The 17,800-nt window shown below is 38.6% G+C and overlaps 1 long non-coding RNA gene across 1 annotated transcript in view; it reads right to left on the bottom strand.

Moving 5' to 3' along the window:
- Positions 1-2,334: 2,334 nt before the first annotated feature.
- LOC122161559 overlaps positions 2,335-17,800 on the bottom strand; it is a 43,892-nt gene continuing 28,426 nt past the window's right edge. Inside the window, exons 3-4 of the long non-coding RNA XR_006169210.1 lie at positions 5,049-5,200; positions 2,335-3,923 (exon numbers count right to left, since the gene is read on the bottom strand). This is a non-coding gene — a long non-coding RNA (uncharacterized LOC122161559). The remainder of the gene's footprint in view (positions 3,924-5,048; positions 5,201-17,800) is intronic.

Here is a 17,800-nt window from a genome sequence, read left to right as displayed (position 1 = left end):
CTCCTCCTATACCACTAATACTGGTCTAGTTGTAATCTTTCCCACTATGAGCCAAAATTTCTCAGCACTTACGACTCAGATGTACACATTGATTTTGGTCTGAAACCTAAAACAGAAGGAATTAGGCCACCCAGCTCTGAGCTAAGGACAAAGTTCCCAAGTTATGTGCTGTCCTTATGAGAAAAATATAGGTCTCAATTCCAGCTGGGAACATTTATGACATTTGGTATGTCTGCACATTCTCACTGCAAGGGACGGACTGTTGAATTCTGCTTTTTGTTATATGTATGCAACCCAAATGAAATCAGTAAACGATCATATCACCAGCTTCTCCAGCAAAATCTAGTTCTTTTATAAGCTTCAACAGCAGATCCTTTTTTTCAGTCTACTGTAACATAAACAAAATAAGAAATTACATTTTAAAAGACAACAAAATAATGCTGTGCAAACCAAGGGAACATCATTCAAAGCAGGGAGCCATATGCCTTCCTTTAAAACCCGTTGGCATCAGTGCATTTGTGTCATAACTTTAATTGTATTTACATGTTGAATCTGAGATACTTCTTGTGAGGCTGAAACCTGAGAGGAGACCAAACTTGGTAAACAAAATGAGTTTTATTAAAGCAGTGATTTTCAGAATAACTCCAAGTCTACCTAAATTTTCCTGTAAAAAAACTTCATGGGAACTACTGTTTTCTCCAAGTTCATCCTCTCTATAACCTGTGAGATGTTACTTTCCATAACTGATACATATGGCTATAAGTTGGGATGTTACTGTTTTCCATTTGGATCTTGGCACCACCTAGAACTGATTTATCAGTTTGGTGCTGAGAATCAAAGCCCCCCTGTTCACCTTCGGGAGCAGCATGTAGAGCTATTAGAAATTAAGATATTTGTTTTTCCTCTAAAATCCAGTTTCTTGTTATGTTTGCAGATGCAGATAGCAGTTCTGCAGATCAAAAGGTGATTTTGATACTAGTATAATACACACTACTGTCATCACATGCACTTTCAGTACAAGCCCTCTTATCTGCGTTTCTGATGGGCTATGGTCGTACCTTCTGTTCTCCAAATGCTCTGTTGGCTGTTTTTTTTTCACTTCTAGCAGGACTGAGGAGCGTGGCTGAGAAACATTATTACTATAATTAGGTCTGTATCTGTGTATTTATGATACGCTTGTTGATAAAGATCACATGGCAAATATCACCAGTGTTGAATCTTTCAGGTGATGTTATCACAACTTTTTTAAAATCCAAATGCAGCAGTCAAAGAATTTCCCCTTGGGGCCACGTCTTTATTTTGTTTTGCATTTCCTTAGGGATTTACCCAGCTTGAGCCAGGCTTTGAAGCACATGCAAGTGAAACATCCCTGTGATCACAAAACGGAATGATTACATTTAGAAGAACAGTGTGAAATATGGGGAAAAGAGCAATACGATGATGACAGTTTCTATATTGTGATACCTTCATTCTCTCTTTACATTTTTACTGCAGTAAAGATAAGATGAAAAATGAAATTCCAGATTCAAACCCGAAGGAACAGATTGGAGAATCCCATCTCATCTTCAATCTAGGGGAGTAGTCATCTTTGCAGTGCCCATGAGCAGAGGTTCCAAATAAAAATTTTGATCTAAGAGCTGCTACAGTGAAAGGATAGGTTGCAATCTCTCTCCAGGATAAATGGAAGACCACACTGATTTCAGTTACAACACTTATGTATACAAGAACTGTACTGAAATCCACAGAGTTGCTCAAGATTTACAAGTAATATAACAAACATCTGAACACAGAACACAAAGTTCATTGCCCTTTTAAACAAAACTAAACATATCTAAGAATTGATGTGTAAAATTGCCCTGAAATATTTGAAGCTATGTAAAACCTGCAGTGCTGTGTTGTTACAGAAAAGACTATCATACTTTTAAGTGAACTTGTAATGCTACCCAGGTCTGTCTGTGCGTAGAGAATCCATACTCCTGTTTTACTACACTTAAAGATTAAAGATTTTGTAGTTCTATATGTAAACTTAAAAACTTGGCAAATAAATCTTTATGTAGGCCTAGGAAACGCTGATTTGCCAGTTGTTGAAATTTTTGACGTTTGCAGCGAAGTGTGGAAATTTGCTGTTTAGAGACTTTGTTTAAAATACTCTTCTGGAAAGGAGGGGTCACTCCAGAAGAAAACACTGTGTTAACAGACCTTTCTGCCATGGCTTTTGGTATTTTACTGCAATCAAGCATTTCAAAACAAGACACTGTGTATCCTACGTCCAGGTACCATGATACTCATGAAAATAACATCTGAAGGACCTGAACTTCTTCATGAGGCCATATGTAATATATAAAAGCAGTAAGCGTTTTCTTTTCATAACTTGATTAAATTCTGGAAAGCCCAAAAGTTGTGTTAGTATTTTGAAAAGTAATGTTATAACAAAATGACCTAAACAGTGTTTGTCACTTTTTCTTCCAACTTTCTGATGCCTGGCAATATACTGTAACTATTTGCCATAGTCAAATCTACTGAACCGAGTACTTTGTGAGTTCCAAATGAGGGAAAATGCACCGTAACATTTTTACATATGCTAACTGACTGTAAATGCGACTGAATATGTGGGACTTCCTCCAGCTTTGTTCTTTGGTGGATTGCTATTAGCTTACATTTGAAATCTCTGTTGGCCACACATTTCACATTGTTCTTCCAAATGTAATCATTTCTTTCTTTTATCTGATCTCTGACAGTCTCTCTATTTTCATCAATATTTGACAGCAATTCCCAAAGATACAATATAGTCCACTCTAATATCCTTGTGCATACTCTCTTCTCCCTTTGAAATCCAATACCTAAGCAGTGAAATAATTTATTGTGCCTTATTTAGAATTTTATTTTTCGCATGTGTTTTGATACTGCCCCTTTGAAACAAAAGTTATTTGGAAATTTAAACCAACTGTTCTCAAAAAATAGTCATGAAATATTTGTCAGAATTTCTACTTCCTCCCCCTTTTCAAAGACGTTACTTTTATCTTGTTTATTTTTTATAAACATTGCTCAGCTATTTATTTTCATGTATTACACTCCAAACCATAATTTTACGAAAATGCACAACAACAAAAAAAATTACACGCAACATACAAAGAAAATGAAAAAAAAAAAACCAACCCTTCAGAGACCACTGCCATCAGTGTAGCTTCCACAGGAAAGCACAAAACACAGCACTGAATTTGGCTTATATGACATCTTCTGGCAACAAAAGCACACCATATTTGAAAAAGAGAAATAAGTATTCTGAAGAAACATAAACAACATCATTATCCCTAAATGAATAAATTTAACAGTGAAGAACATAGTTTTTCAAACTACCAATAGGGATCTGGCTTATTTTTCGTGCCAGAATGAATGACAGGCATTAATCAAATGCAAGGTAACAGGTTCTGCATGATGATGAAATAGTGATGATATCAGACTAAAAGGTAGAATAAGTTACTTAGAAATGTATTGATATTACCTCAAATTGTAGTTAAAGTACACAAATCTGGTGGCCTTCTACGATAGTGCCATGGCATCGGTGGACAAAGGAAATGAAACTGGTATCATCTACCTGGACTTGTGCAAGACCTTTGATACGGTCCACCACCACATTCTTATCTCTAAATTGCAGGGATATGTATTTGAATGGTGGATTGTTCATTGGATAAATCACTGGTTGAATGGCCACAGCCAGAGAGTTGTGGTCAATGGCTCCGTGTCCTGGTGCAGGCCCTTCATGAATGGTGTCCCTCAGGGGTTCATCTTGGGACCAGTACTCTTCAGCAACTTTAACAATGGCATAGACATTGATTGAGAGTACCTTCAAAAAATATGCTGATTACACCAAGCTGAGTAGTGCAGTTGACACAAAAGAAGGGAGGGATGCTGTCTGGAGAAACCTGCGCACATTCAAAAAATGAGCATGTGAGAATCTAATGAGGTTTAACAAGACCAAGTGCAAGGTGTTGTACTTAGGTTGGGGCAATTCCAGATATGAGCATGGACTGGGAGAAGAGCTCATTGAGAGCAGCCCTGCAGCGAAGGACTTGGGGATCCTGATGGATTAAAAACTGAACGTAAGCCAGCAGTGTGCACTGCACCCTGAAAGGTCAACAGTATCCTTGGCTGCATCAGAAGAGGGGTGACAGCAGAGAAAGAGAGGGGATTGTCCCTCTCTGTTCTGCCCTCATGAGATCCCATCTGGAATACTGCACCCAGGCCTGGGTCCTCCAGCAGGAGAAAGATGCAGACCAGTTGAGCAGGTCCTGAGGAGGGCCATAAAATGATCAGAGAGCTGGAGAACCTCTACTATGAAGAAAGGCTGAGGGAGCTGGGCTTGTTTGGCCTGGAGTAGAGAAGGGTCAGGGGAGACCTCACTGCAGCAGTACTTGAGGGGGCTTACAAACAGAGGGGAGACAGACTTTTTACACAGACGTAGTGATAGAAAAAGGGGGAATGTCTTAAAGTGAGGTTTAGGTTAGATGTAAGGAAGAAATTATTTATTCAGAGTGGTGAAGCACTGGCACAATTGCCCAGAGAATTTGTGGGTGCCCCATCCCTGGAGGGATGGATGGATGACCTGGACAGCTTGAGATGGTGAGGGGCAGCCCTGCTGGCTGGTTGGACTAAATGATCTTTAAGGTCCCCTCCAACCTAAGCCATTCTATGATTCCGGATCATGTTCTGCAGAAATGATTGTGAAGAGGCATGTACATTCACGATAATATATGTTGGAAATACACTGTGTTATAATTGCTAATAAAAGGCCTATAAATTTAGTGGAAATAATTTTCTCACTGTGGTGAGAAAACGAGCAATATAATTGGCTAAATGTTACAATTGTTAATGATAAAAAATACACTTATCAGTTGTGAAGGAAGATCAGGAATGAAATAGTTCTAATATGTTAAGCAGATCAGACTAAATTTAAATACAATTAATTATCACTCAGCATATAGAAGCCAAAGAGCTTTGTTGTAGTCCAGAAATAAAGAAACTATGACTGGCATGGTTAAATATCTTACCTTTTTTCTCAGGAAAAAAAAACAACAACAACCCAGATACATCTTTTGGGAATTGGTATTGATAAGAATTTTTGACAAAATAAATCTTCAGAGAAGAACGTCATTTTCATGTAAAGCTAAATAAGTGTACACTTGAATTAGACTTCTTTTTTCTGAAAAGAACAAAATAAAGATTTTCAACAATGTTGAAAATTTCTCCTGCTGAAATAATTTTGTTGCTATTTGTATTAAAAATCAAAAGTTAAACATGGTGAACTCTTAACCAGAATTTTTATCTAAATAATATATAGCATCTGACTTGAAACATTTTTGGAATTTGTATTTCACATGAGTTTTGAAGCCTTCTTCCTTTCAAATCAGCAGAATTTCTTCGCAAATGAGAGTCCACTTCCTTCCTACTGAATTATGAATTTGCAGTTTACCTGGGCTTAATGGTAGTGAAGAAAAAATAACTTTGATTTTTACCAGAATATTTGAGGTAAGGATGAAAAAATGCCTTGCTGTATTGCAAAAGTGTTAAGTTGTGCTTTTTTGCCAGGTTTGTGGCAGAGTTTTTTGCATAGCTCTGATCCTGAGTGATTACTTTGGTCCCGGGCACCTGAACACATGACTGTTCTGCATTGAATGTGTGTGCTGGCTGTTTGGGATAGAAAGGATGATTTTGATTTTCTACAAAGAAACTTATGTTTCCCAGGTAACGCTTTCAAGCTCCCCACTGCCTGCAAGTACAGTTCTTCCCCATGTGCCCCCTCCCCAAACTTGACTAACGCTAAGTACTCTACTTTGAAGCAGTTAACCCATTTCATCTGTTCATATGTGGTATAACTTCTGCTCTGTCCCTTTGGGGCCCACCAATCAACAGAGCTGGAATCAGATGAAAAGAGCTCTTCCTGGAAAGGAAAAACTACTGCATCTGCAGTTCTGTACCTGTAAGGAGAAATGAGATAGATAATGCCCATAGAGTTACCCACCATGAATCTGAGCTGCAAATAGTTTGGTAACTTGAGCTTTGATATTCTCCATGTGTTTTGTTTCCATGAATGCTGAATATTCACACAATGTTACCTAAACTGAGTGAACACTGCCTCAGTGTTAGTCTGAGTTTGGTACTGAGATGCATCTTTGTTTGCTGTGATTCTTTTCAGGTAGAGAGAATGAAATATTCTCAAACCATTTTTTCAATTCTGGTTATGGAGCTCCTCAATGAAGACAGGAGGGAGATTTTCAAAAGGTTTCATGAAATTTTACCTTCTGTGATAATTCCTTTATACAGTCAGTTTGTTAAATGAAAGTTGTAAAAAATGTCTTAAGAGTTGAATAATTGACTTATTATACCAAGTGCCATTCAATACCACTAAACTTCCTAGTATTAGGACAAAAGGAAGCAGGACTTTGTGGGCAAAATTTAAAAATTTGGTCTGGATATAGTCTAGGAGACAGTTGCCTTCCTCACTCACACAATGAAGTTTTCAGGGTGATGGGAGCAAGAAAGGTTATTTATTCTCTGTATTCTTTCTACTCCTCATTTGTCCCCTTTCTTCTTGGATTCTCTTACGTAACAGACACTATTGATCCTCTTAAGCATTTGCAGATTTTGGGATAATCCATGTTTGTACATTTGAACCAATATTCATGAAAGTTACCATTTCTTCAAGTACTACATATTTCTTTTCTCCCAGGGATAAGGCATCACATTCATTGATAATTTCTAGTCTATTTTTATACAAGGTGCTCTCAAGTGGCAGAAATAAGATATTGCTTGTTGACTAATCTGTGTTGAGTAACTTGATGAATACTGACATGAAAGTAGCGTGAGACGTGGTATGTTTGATCATACCATAGCAGCAGATCAGATTTTATAGCATTCTGAAAGCTGGCTCTCAATTGTTCCACCAGGAGTTTCCAGGACTTGAGTTCCAGTGCTATCTCCTTTGCACACTTAGGTCAGCACCACAGATAAAGCTTCATTATAGTGTATGATATCACATAATACCCCAAGCATCAGAAGTGCTCAGATTTTCCAACTGAAGAACAAAGTAAATTATTACCTCCTAAAATGTAAAAGCATACCATTCACTTTAAATACATCATTATATTAAGCAAACAAATGAACAAAGTACTTTCCCTACATTTTTCCTTTAGGGAGATAATGGAATAAAAAAATGAAACGTGTGTGGTACATATCACATTGTGAATATCACTTAACACTCTGTGAAATAGGAAAAGGCACTCATGAGCCACAGTTAATGGTCTCAGTGAAATAAAATAGGAGAAAACATTTGGGATTAGAGTTGGACAGATGTGTTCAAAATTTTTCAAAGAACGAGAGGAATATGTATAATTCCCAGCTCCCTGAATCTCAAGATGATGTAAATTAACAAAGGTGGAGGACTGAGTGTATGGAAACAGGGATAATGAAAAATAAAGTACTAAATGGGAGAGAGAAATGAATACTGGAGCAAGGCTGGCAACCAAAGTTAAAAGAGACAGATGGAAAGAGTCTTCTAAGAAAGCATGCTTTACGACATCTGTTCTCTTGTCCTTGATGGCTGTTTCAGAATAAAGAAACACAAAAGTGACTGAAAGTGAAAGAATAAGCATTCTAAATTTGAAAGCACATTTTGAGCATCTGAGAGTAAATTCTCATTTGAGATTCAGGCTTGTTCATCCTGTGTCTGAATCGGTTTGCCCACCTTTAATTTGCATCACATTTTACTGGTTGTGTCTAGTGCAAATTCTGAATTATATATTACATAACTTGATTGCTGTAAACAAAGACTGGAAAAAAAGAAAGTAAAATCTCTAAAAAAAAATTGTTTTCATTTGAATGTTAACTACGCAGTATTCAAGAAATTACAATAAGCACGGCATTATTTGGGCTGATGTTTGATATATATCTCTTCCTGGAATGGAAGGCTTCTGTAGCACCAAATAAATCTGAGATCTTGAGCTTATATTTTGTATCTTTTTAATGAATTCACCACACAGAAAATTTCAAAGCTCACAATAAGATCAAAAACTTCAGAAGCATATTCTTTTGTTATTTTTCAATCTCATACTCAGACACTAAACTATTTACGACATCTTTTTGGAACTGAAATGCTGCAAGTCTCTATAAAAGTATTGATTTTTTTTTATTCTAATTCCAAAAGATAGAAGAGGACTATCTGTGAGGAGATACAAACATACAAGTAAAGTTGTTCCAAAGATATTAAAAAAATTCTTTGAGTTAATGGTGTCAAGCAGCAGAGTACTGAGTATGCTCTTTTCTATTTATATAAAAATAAGTAAAAACTGCACAGTATTCCATGATTTAGGAAGCTAATTAAAGTGAAATTTATTCAGTTTCACACTATGTTGTGAATTAAGTATTTGCCACGTGGGTGTTTGTTGTGAAGCTTTCTAGTGGAAACTCACAGAAAGCCCAAGACAAAGTCGTGTTGTGAAGTCCTCCTAGACTTCTCACTTTTTCTCTACATTGGGATATAGAGTCATGCTGAACTTCTATTTCTAAGGACTATCAGAAATCTTTACTGGTGAATAAAATTTTTCATTCAGGAAAAACAAGATTTTGGTTCTTCTGTTTTTTTTTTTCCCCTCTATACTACAATCGACAAAATTGTTTCAAGCTTCATGCAAACTTGAAAAATGCTTACAGTACATAAAATAAAGTAGCAAGATGAAAGTTTTTAAATAGTTATTTCTTTTTTAATTAGAGAACCTTGTGGGGCTGTTCTAGGGATATCAGGACAAATAAAGAGATTTTTTTTTTAAAAAAAAAGAAGGGAATATGAGCATCTGCAGAAGACTTTCACAGAAGAGGAATGCATCTTACGGAGAAGATTTTCATTCAGGATTAGATAGTTACAAAAGAACTGGATTTCTGCCAAAGCAGCTTGCATATGTTTCCCAGACCTTACAAAAGGCACACTCTCACCCTACATCAGTTTCTCAGTAAAAAAAGCATTCAAGGTCAACTTCTACAGATTATCAGTGCTCTCTGACTGAGGTGTTGAACATAAATGTGTTCGAGGCAACTGGAAATGCCTCAAAAAACTTTACATGGTTCAACACAAACCCTGAACCCAGATAGCTGGTGTAAACCAGGGCAGCTCTACTGCTTTATGGATATCAGTGAGGTACCGTTGATTTACACCAGATGAGCATTTGACCTCTTGTTCTCTGCCAAGCAGACTAGTTAGATATAATCTCTGACAAAAACTGGCAGTGGTATTTAGGAAAATGGTGGAATAAACCCACTAAACAAGTTAGATATCTCATTGTATTGAACCTAATCATTCTGATGGTAAGTCAAATATCACACCACTTTCTTCTACAGCTTCAGCAAAATGTGGGAGAGTGAGTCAAAGCAAAATCAGATCCACCACCAGATCTGCTCCAGCACAGACTTTTCTCACAGGATCTCATGAATAACATGACAAAGCGTATTCTGCCACTGGTCACATCATAATGTGTTAAAGTGTTTTCTTTAAATGGATAGAGAAATTAATCATTTAATGTATCTGTCTCATTAACTTATTAACTTATAAAATGGAGCTTCCTGACCTGTCCATTGAAAAATACCTATCTCTCACACATCATCATTCTGTGAACAAAGTGAACTCCAGTTTCTGAGCAACTTGGTTAAACGTCTCAAACATTTTGTGGATTGGAATCTTGGCTTTTTATCCACGTTGTGAACAGGCACTGCTAGAAGCTACAGTAGCAGCAAAATGTTAATCTTATATGCCCTCACAGAGAGCTTTCAGCCTCTATATACAGCTGAGGAGCAAGGCATAGAGGCTTGCAAGCTGGCATTATGAAGAAACAAGAGTCACAAGCCCTGGAAGCATGGTGTTCAAATACTGCTGTCCTGATCCGAGGTTTTGTCTCCAGTTAGTCACACACTGCATAACACCTTGACTAACATAGCTCACAACTTTTTGGTGTAGTGTGGACAAGCAACATTCTTGGGTCCATGAGTGATTTCCACAACTCTAGATTAATGAGACAGTAAGGAACATGCCTCAGCTTCTTATTCCAGTGAAAAATCAGAACTGTTTTTTACCCACCTCTCCAAAACCATCTGAGGAGCAGTTCAGCAAAAGTCTGGATCCACCTATTGCAGGCTAGAATGAAATAGGGGTGCATGAATATCAAGCAGGGTTGTATCTTGGAAAAGAAAAGCAGAAAGTGAAGTGGAAACGTAAATGCATGAACTGCAAGGTCCTCAACCTCGCTCAGCTTTTGCCCTGTGTGACCAGGGCTATAACAATGCTTCAGGAAACAAGGAATTGTAGTGATTTTTTATTTATCTAAAGGAAATAGCACGGGACGTTTTAGAGATATACAACCTTTCTTAGCTGCTCACAGAGGAAATGGCTCCTAAGGATCCCTTATCTTAAATAGGTGATGATGGGAGAGAAAAAGAACAGCTGTTTTGAAGCTGGCTTGAAAGAAAACAGAAAGGACTGTGTTCTTCGATGCAGTCCTGCTGTTTTAAAAAACTTTTATAGGCAATTAAAAGTGAAGTAATGATAATAGTCTGACAAAATCCTTCCTTATCTTTGCTCCCTGACTTTACCTGTCATTGCAGGAAGACCAGTTCACAGCTTGACTGTATCTTTGTATGCAGAATATGAATCACTATTCTCCAAAGGGGTATTATTTACTTAAAAGTGATTAACAGGGATAAGAAGGGTCAGGGTGTTCCACATTGTGCTTTTAGATGAACTAACTCGATGATAGGCATAATGCAATAGGTCTGGGAGAGCTGTACTATGTGCCAAAATGATCCCATGCATTATCAGATCTTACCTACCCTTGTTTAAAGTAAACAAAATTGTCAGCTACTCAGTTACATTTTCCATACGGTGCAGTATCTTCCTAGCAGCAACTTGAATCAATCTTTGTGAAGTATATTTTGGGTTATTTTCCTGCTATTCAATTTCTTTCATCACTGAATGCTGAGAGCAATAATAGAAACCTAAGGAGACTCTGTGCTTTAATTATTCTGCTCATGTAACTATTGTTATTATTAATGGAAAGCTAATGTGATATCCAGTGGAAAAAAACACCTTTGAAAGACCACTTCATTTTAAGAAAGCAAACAAATTACATCATTTAATTTGGAAAGGATAAAGTCGATAGATCTGATTCTCCAGCCACCCGTTTCATTTTCTACCAGAGTAACATAGCTGATGTTAGTAGAACTTTCCCTAATTTACACTGGGATGAAGCACAGAACAGGGGAACAGACACAGGGTATGTACTTATGCAAGTCTTTCGACATCAGTTCTGAGCTGAGAGGGAGATCAGAGTTTGGAAGCCAACTCTGTAAGACTTTCTAAGGACATGCAGTGTGAGTGCATATGCTCAGCCCATCTAGGGTGGCTATTTGCTGGAAGAAAGACAGGAGAGAAAGTAATAGAAGAAGGGTGAAAAAAAGTTTAGATCTGGAAGGGATGGGATGTGAAACGTGTCACAGGATGACACAGTGGGATGATAGATTGGATGAACAATGAAGAAAGAAACATAGGAAATAACTAGTTGGGGCCCCACATTTTCGGTTGGCGGGAGCTTATCCTTTATTCTCTTCCTTCCAGCCTCCTTCCCAAACTCTGCAGGACAATATCCTGATTTCAGTACAACTCCCCCAAAAACCTGGAAGCATCACTGGAAAACCAGATCATTTTATCCCCTCACATGGGAACTGGCTGAAATAAAATGTACAGCAAGCCATTCTCCAATGACTTGTGATGTGAGAACAGGGAGTATGGGGAATGGGCAATAGTGATGGATTCATTCCTTGGCAGATCTTCTTGGCCATTTCCTTCCACACTCTACAGCCCTGGGGAATTTGACAGCTTAGCCACTCCAAGCCTCTGGAAGTTTTGTTGGAGCAGAAAAAGTTACGCCAATTTCTGTTCTTTGCTATACCAACAACTGTGTATATTTTCATCCATGGCTAATTTCGATCCGGAGGGTATTCTTCTCTAAATTATCTCAAAATATTATAATATAAACTTATATATATATAATATATATAATATAAACTTATTCTACTCATGGATTTTACAGATACTGTGTACTAGTTCCACGGTGATTCCCATTCATGAAGTTTTTGTGTACATTTTTACCTTTATCCATACTCCCATGTCAGAAAATCCACCATTTGTACAGGAAGACCACTGCTAAGTCACTGAGGAAATCCTGCTCATTAAGTTTTGTTGTCTGTAGTCTGAGAACACCACCTCAGAAGCACCTCTACAGCCTTTTTCCCCACCTCTCCAAGGTAAAAGGACTTTCTTTCCTGATCCTATTCAGTTAATCGTTATCAATTAAGCCAGACTCTTTGAATGTTAATGCTCTTTGAATAGATCATTTCCTTTAACTGGAAAGAGTTCCTCTTGTGCAATTAACAGTACAGGAAACAGTTTTGCATTGATACGGTTATTTATTATTTCCTATTAGTGAGCAACATATCCTGTGATAACTTCCATAATTAGTAGGTCAAGTCTAACTGTCATCAGAATGCACGTCATAGCCTTTTAATTTTGGAGGGAAATACTAAACGCAGAAATAGTTTGAAGTTGACTGTTCTTGCCTCAAAACCACCTTTTGCACTTTATTTGCCTATGCTTCATAAGTTTTCTTTAAGTACAAAATAACATCAGAGAGGCATTCATTTTGTGTTTCTAGTAGAATTCTCTTAGCTGGGATATACAGTGATGGAAATAGCCCTCTGTCACTTTTCATTGTCAAAGGGATAGACAGAAGGAAAGAGGCCAAGGTCACATAATCCTTCCAGAAATACAAGACTAATTACTACCTATATCCAATACCTGAAGGGGGCTTACAGGGAAAGTTAGGGAGGGACTTTTTATAACAGCACATATCTGTTATAAGATGAGGAAAAATGGCTTTAAACTAGAGGGGAGTAGACTTAGACTAGATATTAGGAAGAAATTCTTTGCTGTGAGGGTGGTGAGACACTGGCACAAGTTGTCCAGAGGCTGTGGATGCCCCTCCCCGGGGGCGTTCAAGGCCAGGCTGGATGGGGCTGTGAGCAACCTGGCCTAGAGGGAGGTGCTCCTGAATATAGCAGAGAGTTGGTCTTAAGGGTCCCTTCCAACCCAAGCCATTCTATGATTCAATGATAATGCTAATACTGGTTTATATTTAAAAAACGCCCACATTAATTAATCCCTTAGGTCAAGTGAAGCCAGGATTCGTGACAAAGTGTAGCTGAGCATTTTAGACTCCCTGCAGCACAGCACTACATACAGTAGAAAGAAACTGAGATGTGGGTTCTGTTTAAAAGTGATAAAAGAGAAAAGAATAGATTATTTTCCTGGAATTTTTAGGCACTTCTTTTTGTTTTGGAAAGTTGTAATTAAAGTTGCACACTTAGGATATTTGTGGTCAATGAATTCAGCACTCTATCTTCAGAGTAAATCTCTGGATTCCAGTTCTATACAAAGAGAATGGAACAGTTTCTTGGAAACACTTTAAAAAGTTGCTCTATTTTCTCAATATTCTCTGCTGAAAAGCCTTCCTTTTTCAACCAGCTCTATTCCTGCTAAGTTTTGTGGAGGGGACTCCTAACAGTGGATTCATTTGGCCTTGGGATTGGATATGTACTTGTTTCGCTGGGTCCAGTTCACATGTGACGAGACAGCCTGAGTTGTACAGGCATCACTTTGGACCATGGTATGGGGCTGGTTTGTGAACTGACTGCATCCTCCTACATACACACAGCCATTTAACACTTTCTATAGAACTATTCTCCAGCCTTTGTTAATTTGTTTTAATTTTCTCTGAAATCTTTGGACACAGTAATGTCAAGTACTGACCGTAGGATTCTAGGTATTATGCCATTGTTGGTACTTTGCCATTTAAAGAAAGAAAGTTTCCTTTATTTTGGACTGTGACATGAATTGTCTGTAAATGCATCCCATATTTGCATGAGGCTTTTTGCCATTTTAGCAGATGGAAAGTTCATATCTAATTTAACATCCATTAGGTCTCTCTCAGTGCCATTGCTTTCCAAGTATCTCCCTCCTATGAAATTAGTACATGCTCTCCCCACAGCGCAGCAGCATCACATCCAATCAACCAGCCCTTCTCCCTCTTATAACCTACAGGGGACCTCTTTAAAGACACTTAAGCAAAACCTGGAATTCAGTGTGAAACCCAAACGCGCTCTGCTGTCCCGATGCTGGCACTGGATCTCTGATGGCTGGTGAGCGCAGGCTGTGCTAGAACTGGCTGCGGGTACATAGAGCTCTGCTGCAATTGCTGGCTCTGCACTGGTTGAGGAGCATGCCAGGATTGACACTAGCATTTCTCAGAGCAAAGAGCAGCGATCCCTATCCTTGCAAGCGCACACGGCACATGCAACAAGAAATATGTAATGCTGCTCCTGGCTTTCCTCCTCAGGCCAAGGCTGAAGTGGATTTTTTCCACTTCTTTGCATAGTGCAACTGCTCCGTTAAATCAATAATCCGACCCTTAATGCTGCAGATGACAGAGGAGGCCTTTGAAACTTGAGTGAACAAATGACTTCAGCACACGGTGAACTCTTTGCACACACATACTCCTCTCTCCATCATTTGTTACCCCGCTTACATGTGCTGCTCAGTCGGAGGCCAGTGCATGGGCAGCCAACAGGAGCCTGCTGGGGACTGGTTGGCTTTGTGCAGATGCACTTTTAATTCCATCCTGTCCCTGCCTTCATTAGGCTGCTGAGCTCTGGCTGATGCTGGGAGCTTCCAGGGGCTGCCCAGAGCTGATGCACTTCACTGAACCCAGGAGAGCGGGGAATGTGCTCACCACAGGAGGAGGTTTTTAACACAGAATAGGAGAGGAAATCAGCATTGTACAAGTAATAGCAGAAAAGGAAGGGAAAAAAATGTCACATTGACCGTGCACCAATGGGCAAATGACCCTGTGGAATAAGGCTCCTTTTTCTTTTGCCCAACTGTGAGCCACAGTCCAATGAGAGATGTTTGCAGAAGATTTTGTGGAGAAGGAATAATGAAAAATGATTTATTTTTATGGTTTAGAAATAGATTTTGAGATCCAGGCAGGGCCGCATTACATACTGGTTTGTTGCTTTATTTGCCAGTTTCCAGGAAAATCCTACATTCTGCTAGTACAATACTATTTTATTTCTGTATTTTCTATAGAACCCAGTCCTGAAATAACTAAGCCAGCAACCCAAGCTACCCAAGAAGTGCCTAGTGGCAAACTGAAGTGATAAAAACCCTAAAAGCCCTGTCCCTGTGGCAGAAAGCCACAGTGCTGGTGCTGCACCCTGAACCCAAGGGTTCTCCCTACCTTGTTTTCTACAGTGCAGGTGAAAAACAAGCCTTAAAGATGTCTAACTGCATCACTGGGGCTGCAAGATGCACAGTTCAGAATTTCAGTCCTGGGTTTAAACACTGAATTGCTGTATGAAATAATCATCATTGAACTTAACTCCCTAATTTCTCACTTGGGAAAGTCTTGATTTACCATTGCTGGGACATACATGTTGTAAGATCTCACAGTTTAACAGGACAGGGAATCCGATGATGAGGGTTACTGGCACATTTCTAATCCAGTCTGGATGTAAACTTCCCCTGCAACCAGGGACTTACGGGGTCCAGGACTTTTCTCCCAGCCCATCTCTAATTTTTTTTTTTTTTTTTTTTTTTTTTTTAAACGAGTGTTATTTTTTGAAATATAACACTCTGCAAGTAAAAGTGAAGCCATACTTGAATGTCAAGAAATGCATGGAGAACATCAGTAATGTAGAGAGTACATACTCAGGGAATAAGCTTCAGCAGGAATGCTAATTTAGTTACAGTTTTTAAAGCTGACTGCAAACAGCTGGGTAGCATTAACCGTATTAAAGAAACAAGAAAGGTGGAGCAAAATCTAGGGGACTAAGGTATGACAGTGCCAAATGTATGGAAAAGATTTGGAATACGTGAAATGTACTGCTGTTGGACCCACACTATATAATAATGGTTGTGGTGTGCAGATATCTCTGGGACTTCCCAGCACACTAAAAGATTTGTAGAGCAATGTCTGTGGCTTAAGGCAGGCCGCTCACTTGATAACACAACAGTAAAACAGTTAGAATAGGATGTGTTGTGCACTTTTATAAAGGCTCTGGTCCTACCAGAGAGATCCTGACATCCTAGCATTCCCCTTTCACAGGCATGCTGCTCTGCTCCGCAGCTCCTCATAATGCCTGCCAAGCCCAAGCAGGGAGATTAACTTTAAGCTACATCTGCTCCAGCTGCACAACACTTACTTTGCACTTCACATTTTCCAAGATCTATGCAAATGTTTGCTTATTAGGCTGAACTCAGAAACATCATTGTCAAAGCGGTAAGAGCTTTCGTTTTTGCTTTATGTGAGTAGATGGAGTCAAACAGAGCTCCAGGAGCGGACTGCAAAACCATACATAAGTAGACCCACATCCAAGCTGCTTCCATAGTTCACTGCGAGTTGCATGGATTGCGATGCAAAGCAGGAGCACTTTGTAAGGAGCTGGTTCCTAGTGTGAGATGTTCAAAACACGGCCCTTTGTGACTTGCCCAAGACCACACAGCGAGCTGGAAACAGAACTGGGATTTCACTTCCTCTGTCTCTGATTTTCTCACGGTTGTGGTTTCATTGCAAAACCTCGGTGTTGTTTTCATATTTTTTGTATTGCTTGATGTCTTTATACCTTACAGCAGATTTATTTTTCTCCTTCCTCTTAAAAATGGGCCAGAAGTGGAACAAAAGCTGCTGCTTCCCACCTATCTGGGAACACTGAGGGTGTGTGCAGAACTTCAGTAGTTGGCCACATATACACTGCTGGTAGTGGAGAATGGTTGGTGCAACACTCTGGAAGGGGTGACCAAAGCAACTTCGCTTCAGAGCTACACAATTAGTATGATGGTATTTACTGAAGCTTATCTGCTGACACTGATGCATTATTGTTCCCATGTTTACACTCCTGTTTTTTAATCTTACTGTATTCCTTTACAAAATAAATGACATTTTAGGGAACAGCTTCTTAGGGAAAAAACAATTCTGCACAGAGAGGCACAACTTGTTAGATGGTTTTTCCAGTACTGTCCAGTATAATTTCTTATACAACTTCCTTACACAACTCACCAAAAAATTCACATTTGTAAGCATGCAATCAGACAAAATAATGCAGATGAAGAGCTAATGGTCCCTTTCCCTAGCTAGAAGCTGCTATACCGTTGGATTAAATAATTATTTAGGAATTTCTTTTGTCTATGGCCTGGTTCTGTACATATCAGGGTTGTTTTTTTTTTTTTTTTTTTTTTTTTTTTTTTTTTTTTTTTTAAGAAAACAAAAAAGGCCAAAGTGTGATACTTTTCATTTTATCCTTTGAAGAATCTTATTTCACAGACCAGAGCTAGGGATCCCTGGCAGGACTGGCTCTGAGATAGCATTTGCTATGCCTGGGTCAACAGTAGCAATCCTAGGTGCTCAAACTGCATTGCTGAGTGTAAAATTCATATTAAAGTTTGGTTTGGATTTTACTTTTGGAGAACAGTTGAAAATTCAGACTCTAAAATTAGCTTTTAGCACTATTCCTGTTTATAAAGTTTATTCACTAGAGTGTTTATGGAAAGTGAGCCCAGAAGGGAAGGAATGCAGTAAAAGTACATTCATTTGAAAATTTAAATAAAAATATTTGCTTTGAATCAGAAGCCTTTTTTTTTTTTTTTTTTTTT

Source organism: Centrocercus urophasianus, unplaced genomic scaffold, assembly GCF_019232065.1.
Source record: "Centrocercus urophasianus isolate 14NV4802_14NV808 unplaced genomic scaffold, USGS_Curo_1.0 seq_10, whole genome shotgun sequence".
In the NCBI taxonomy this organism is placed as follows: Eukaryota; Metazoa; Chordata; class Aves; order Galliformes; family Phasianidae; genus Centrocercus; species Centrocercus urophasianus.
The sequence above is the reverse complement of the archived record's forward strand: the minus strand, read 5'-3'. Positions and strand labels throughout refer to the sequence as shown.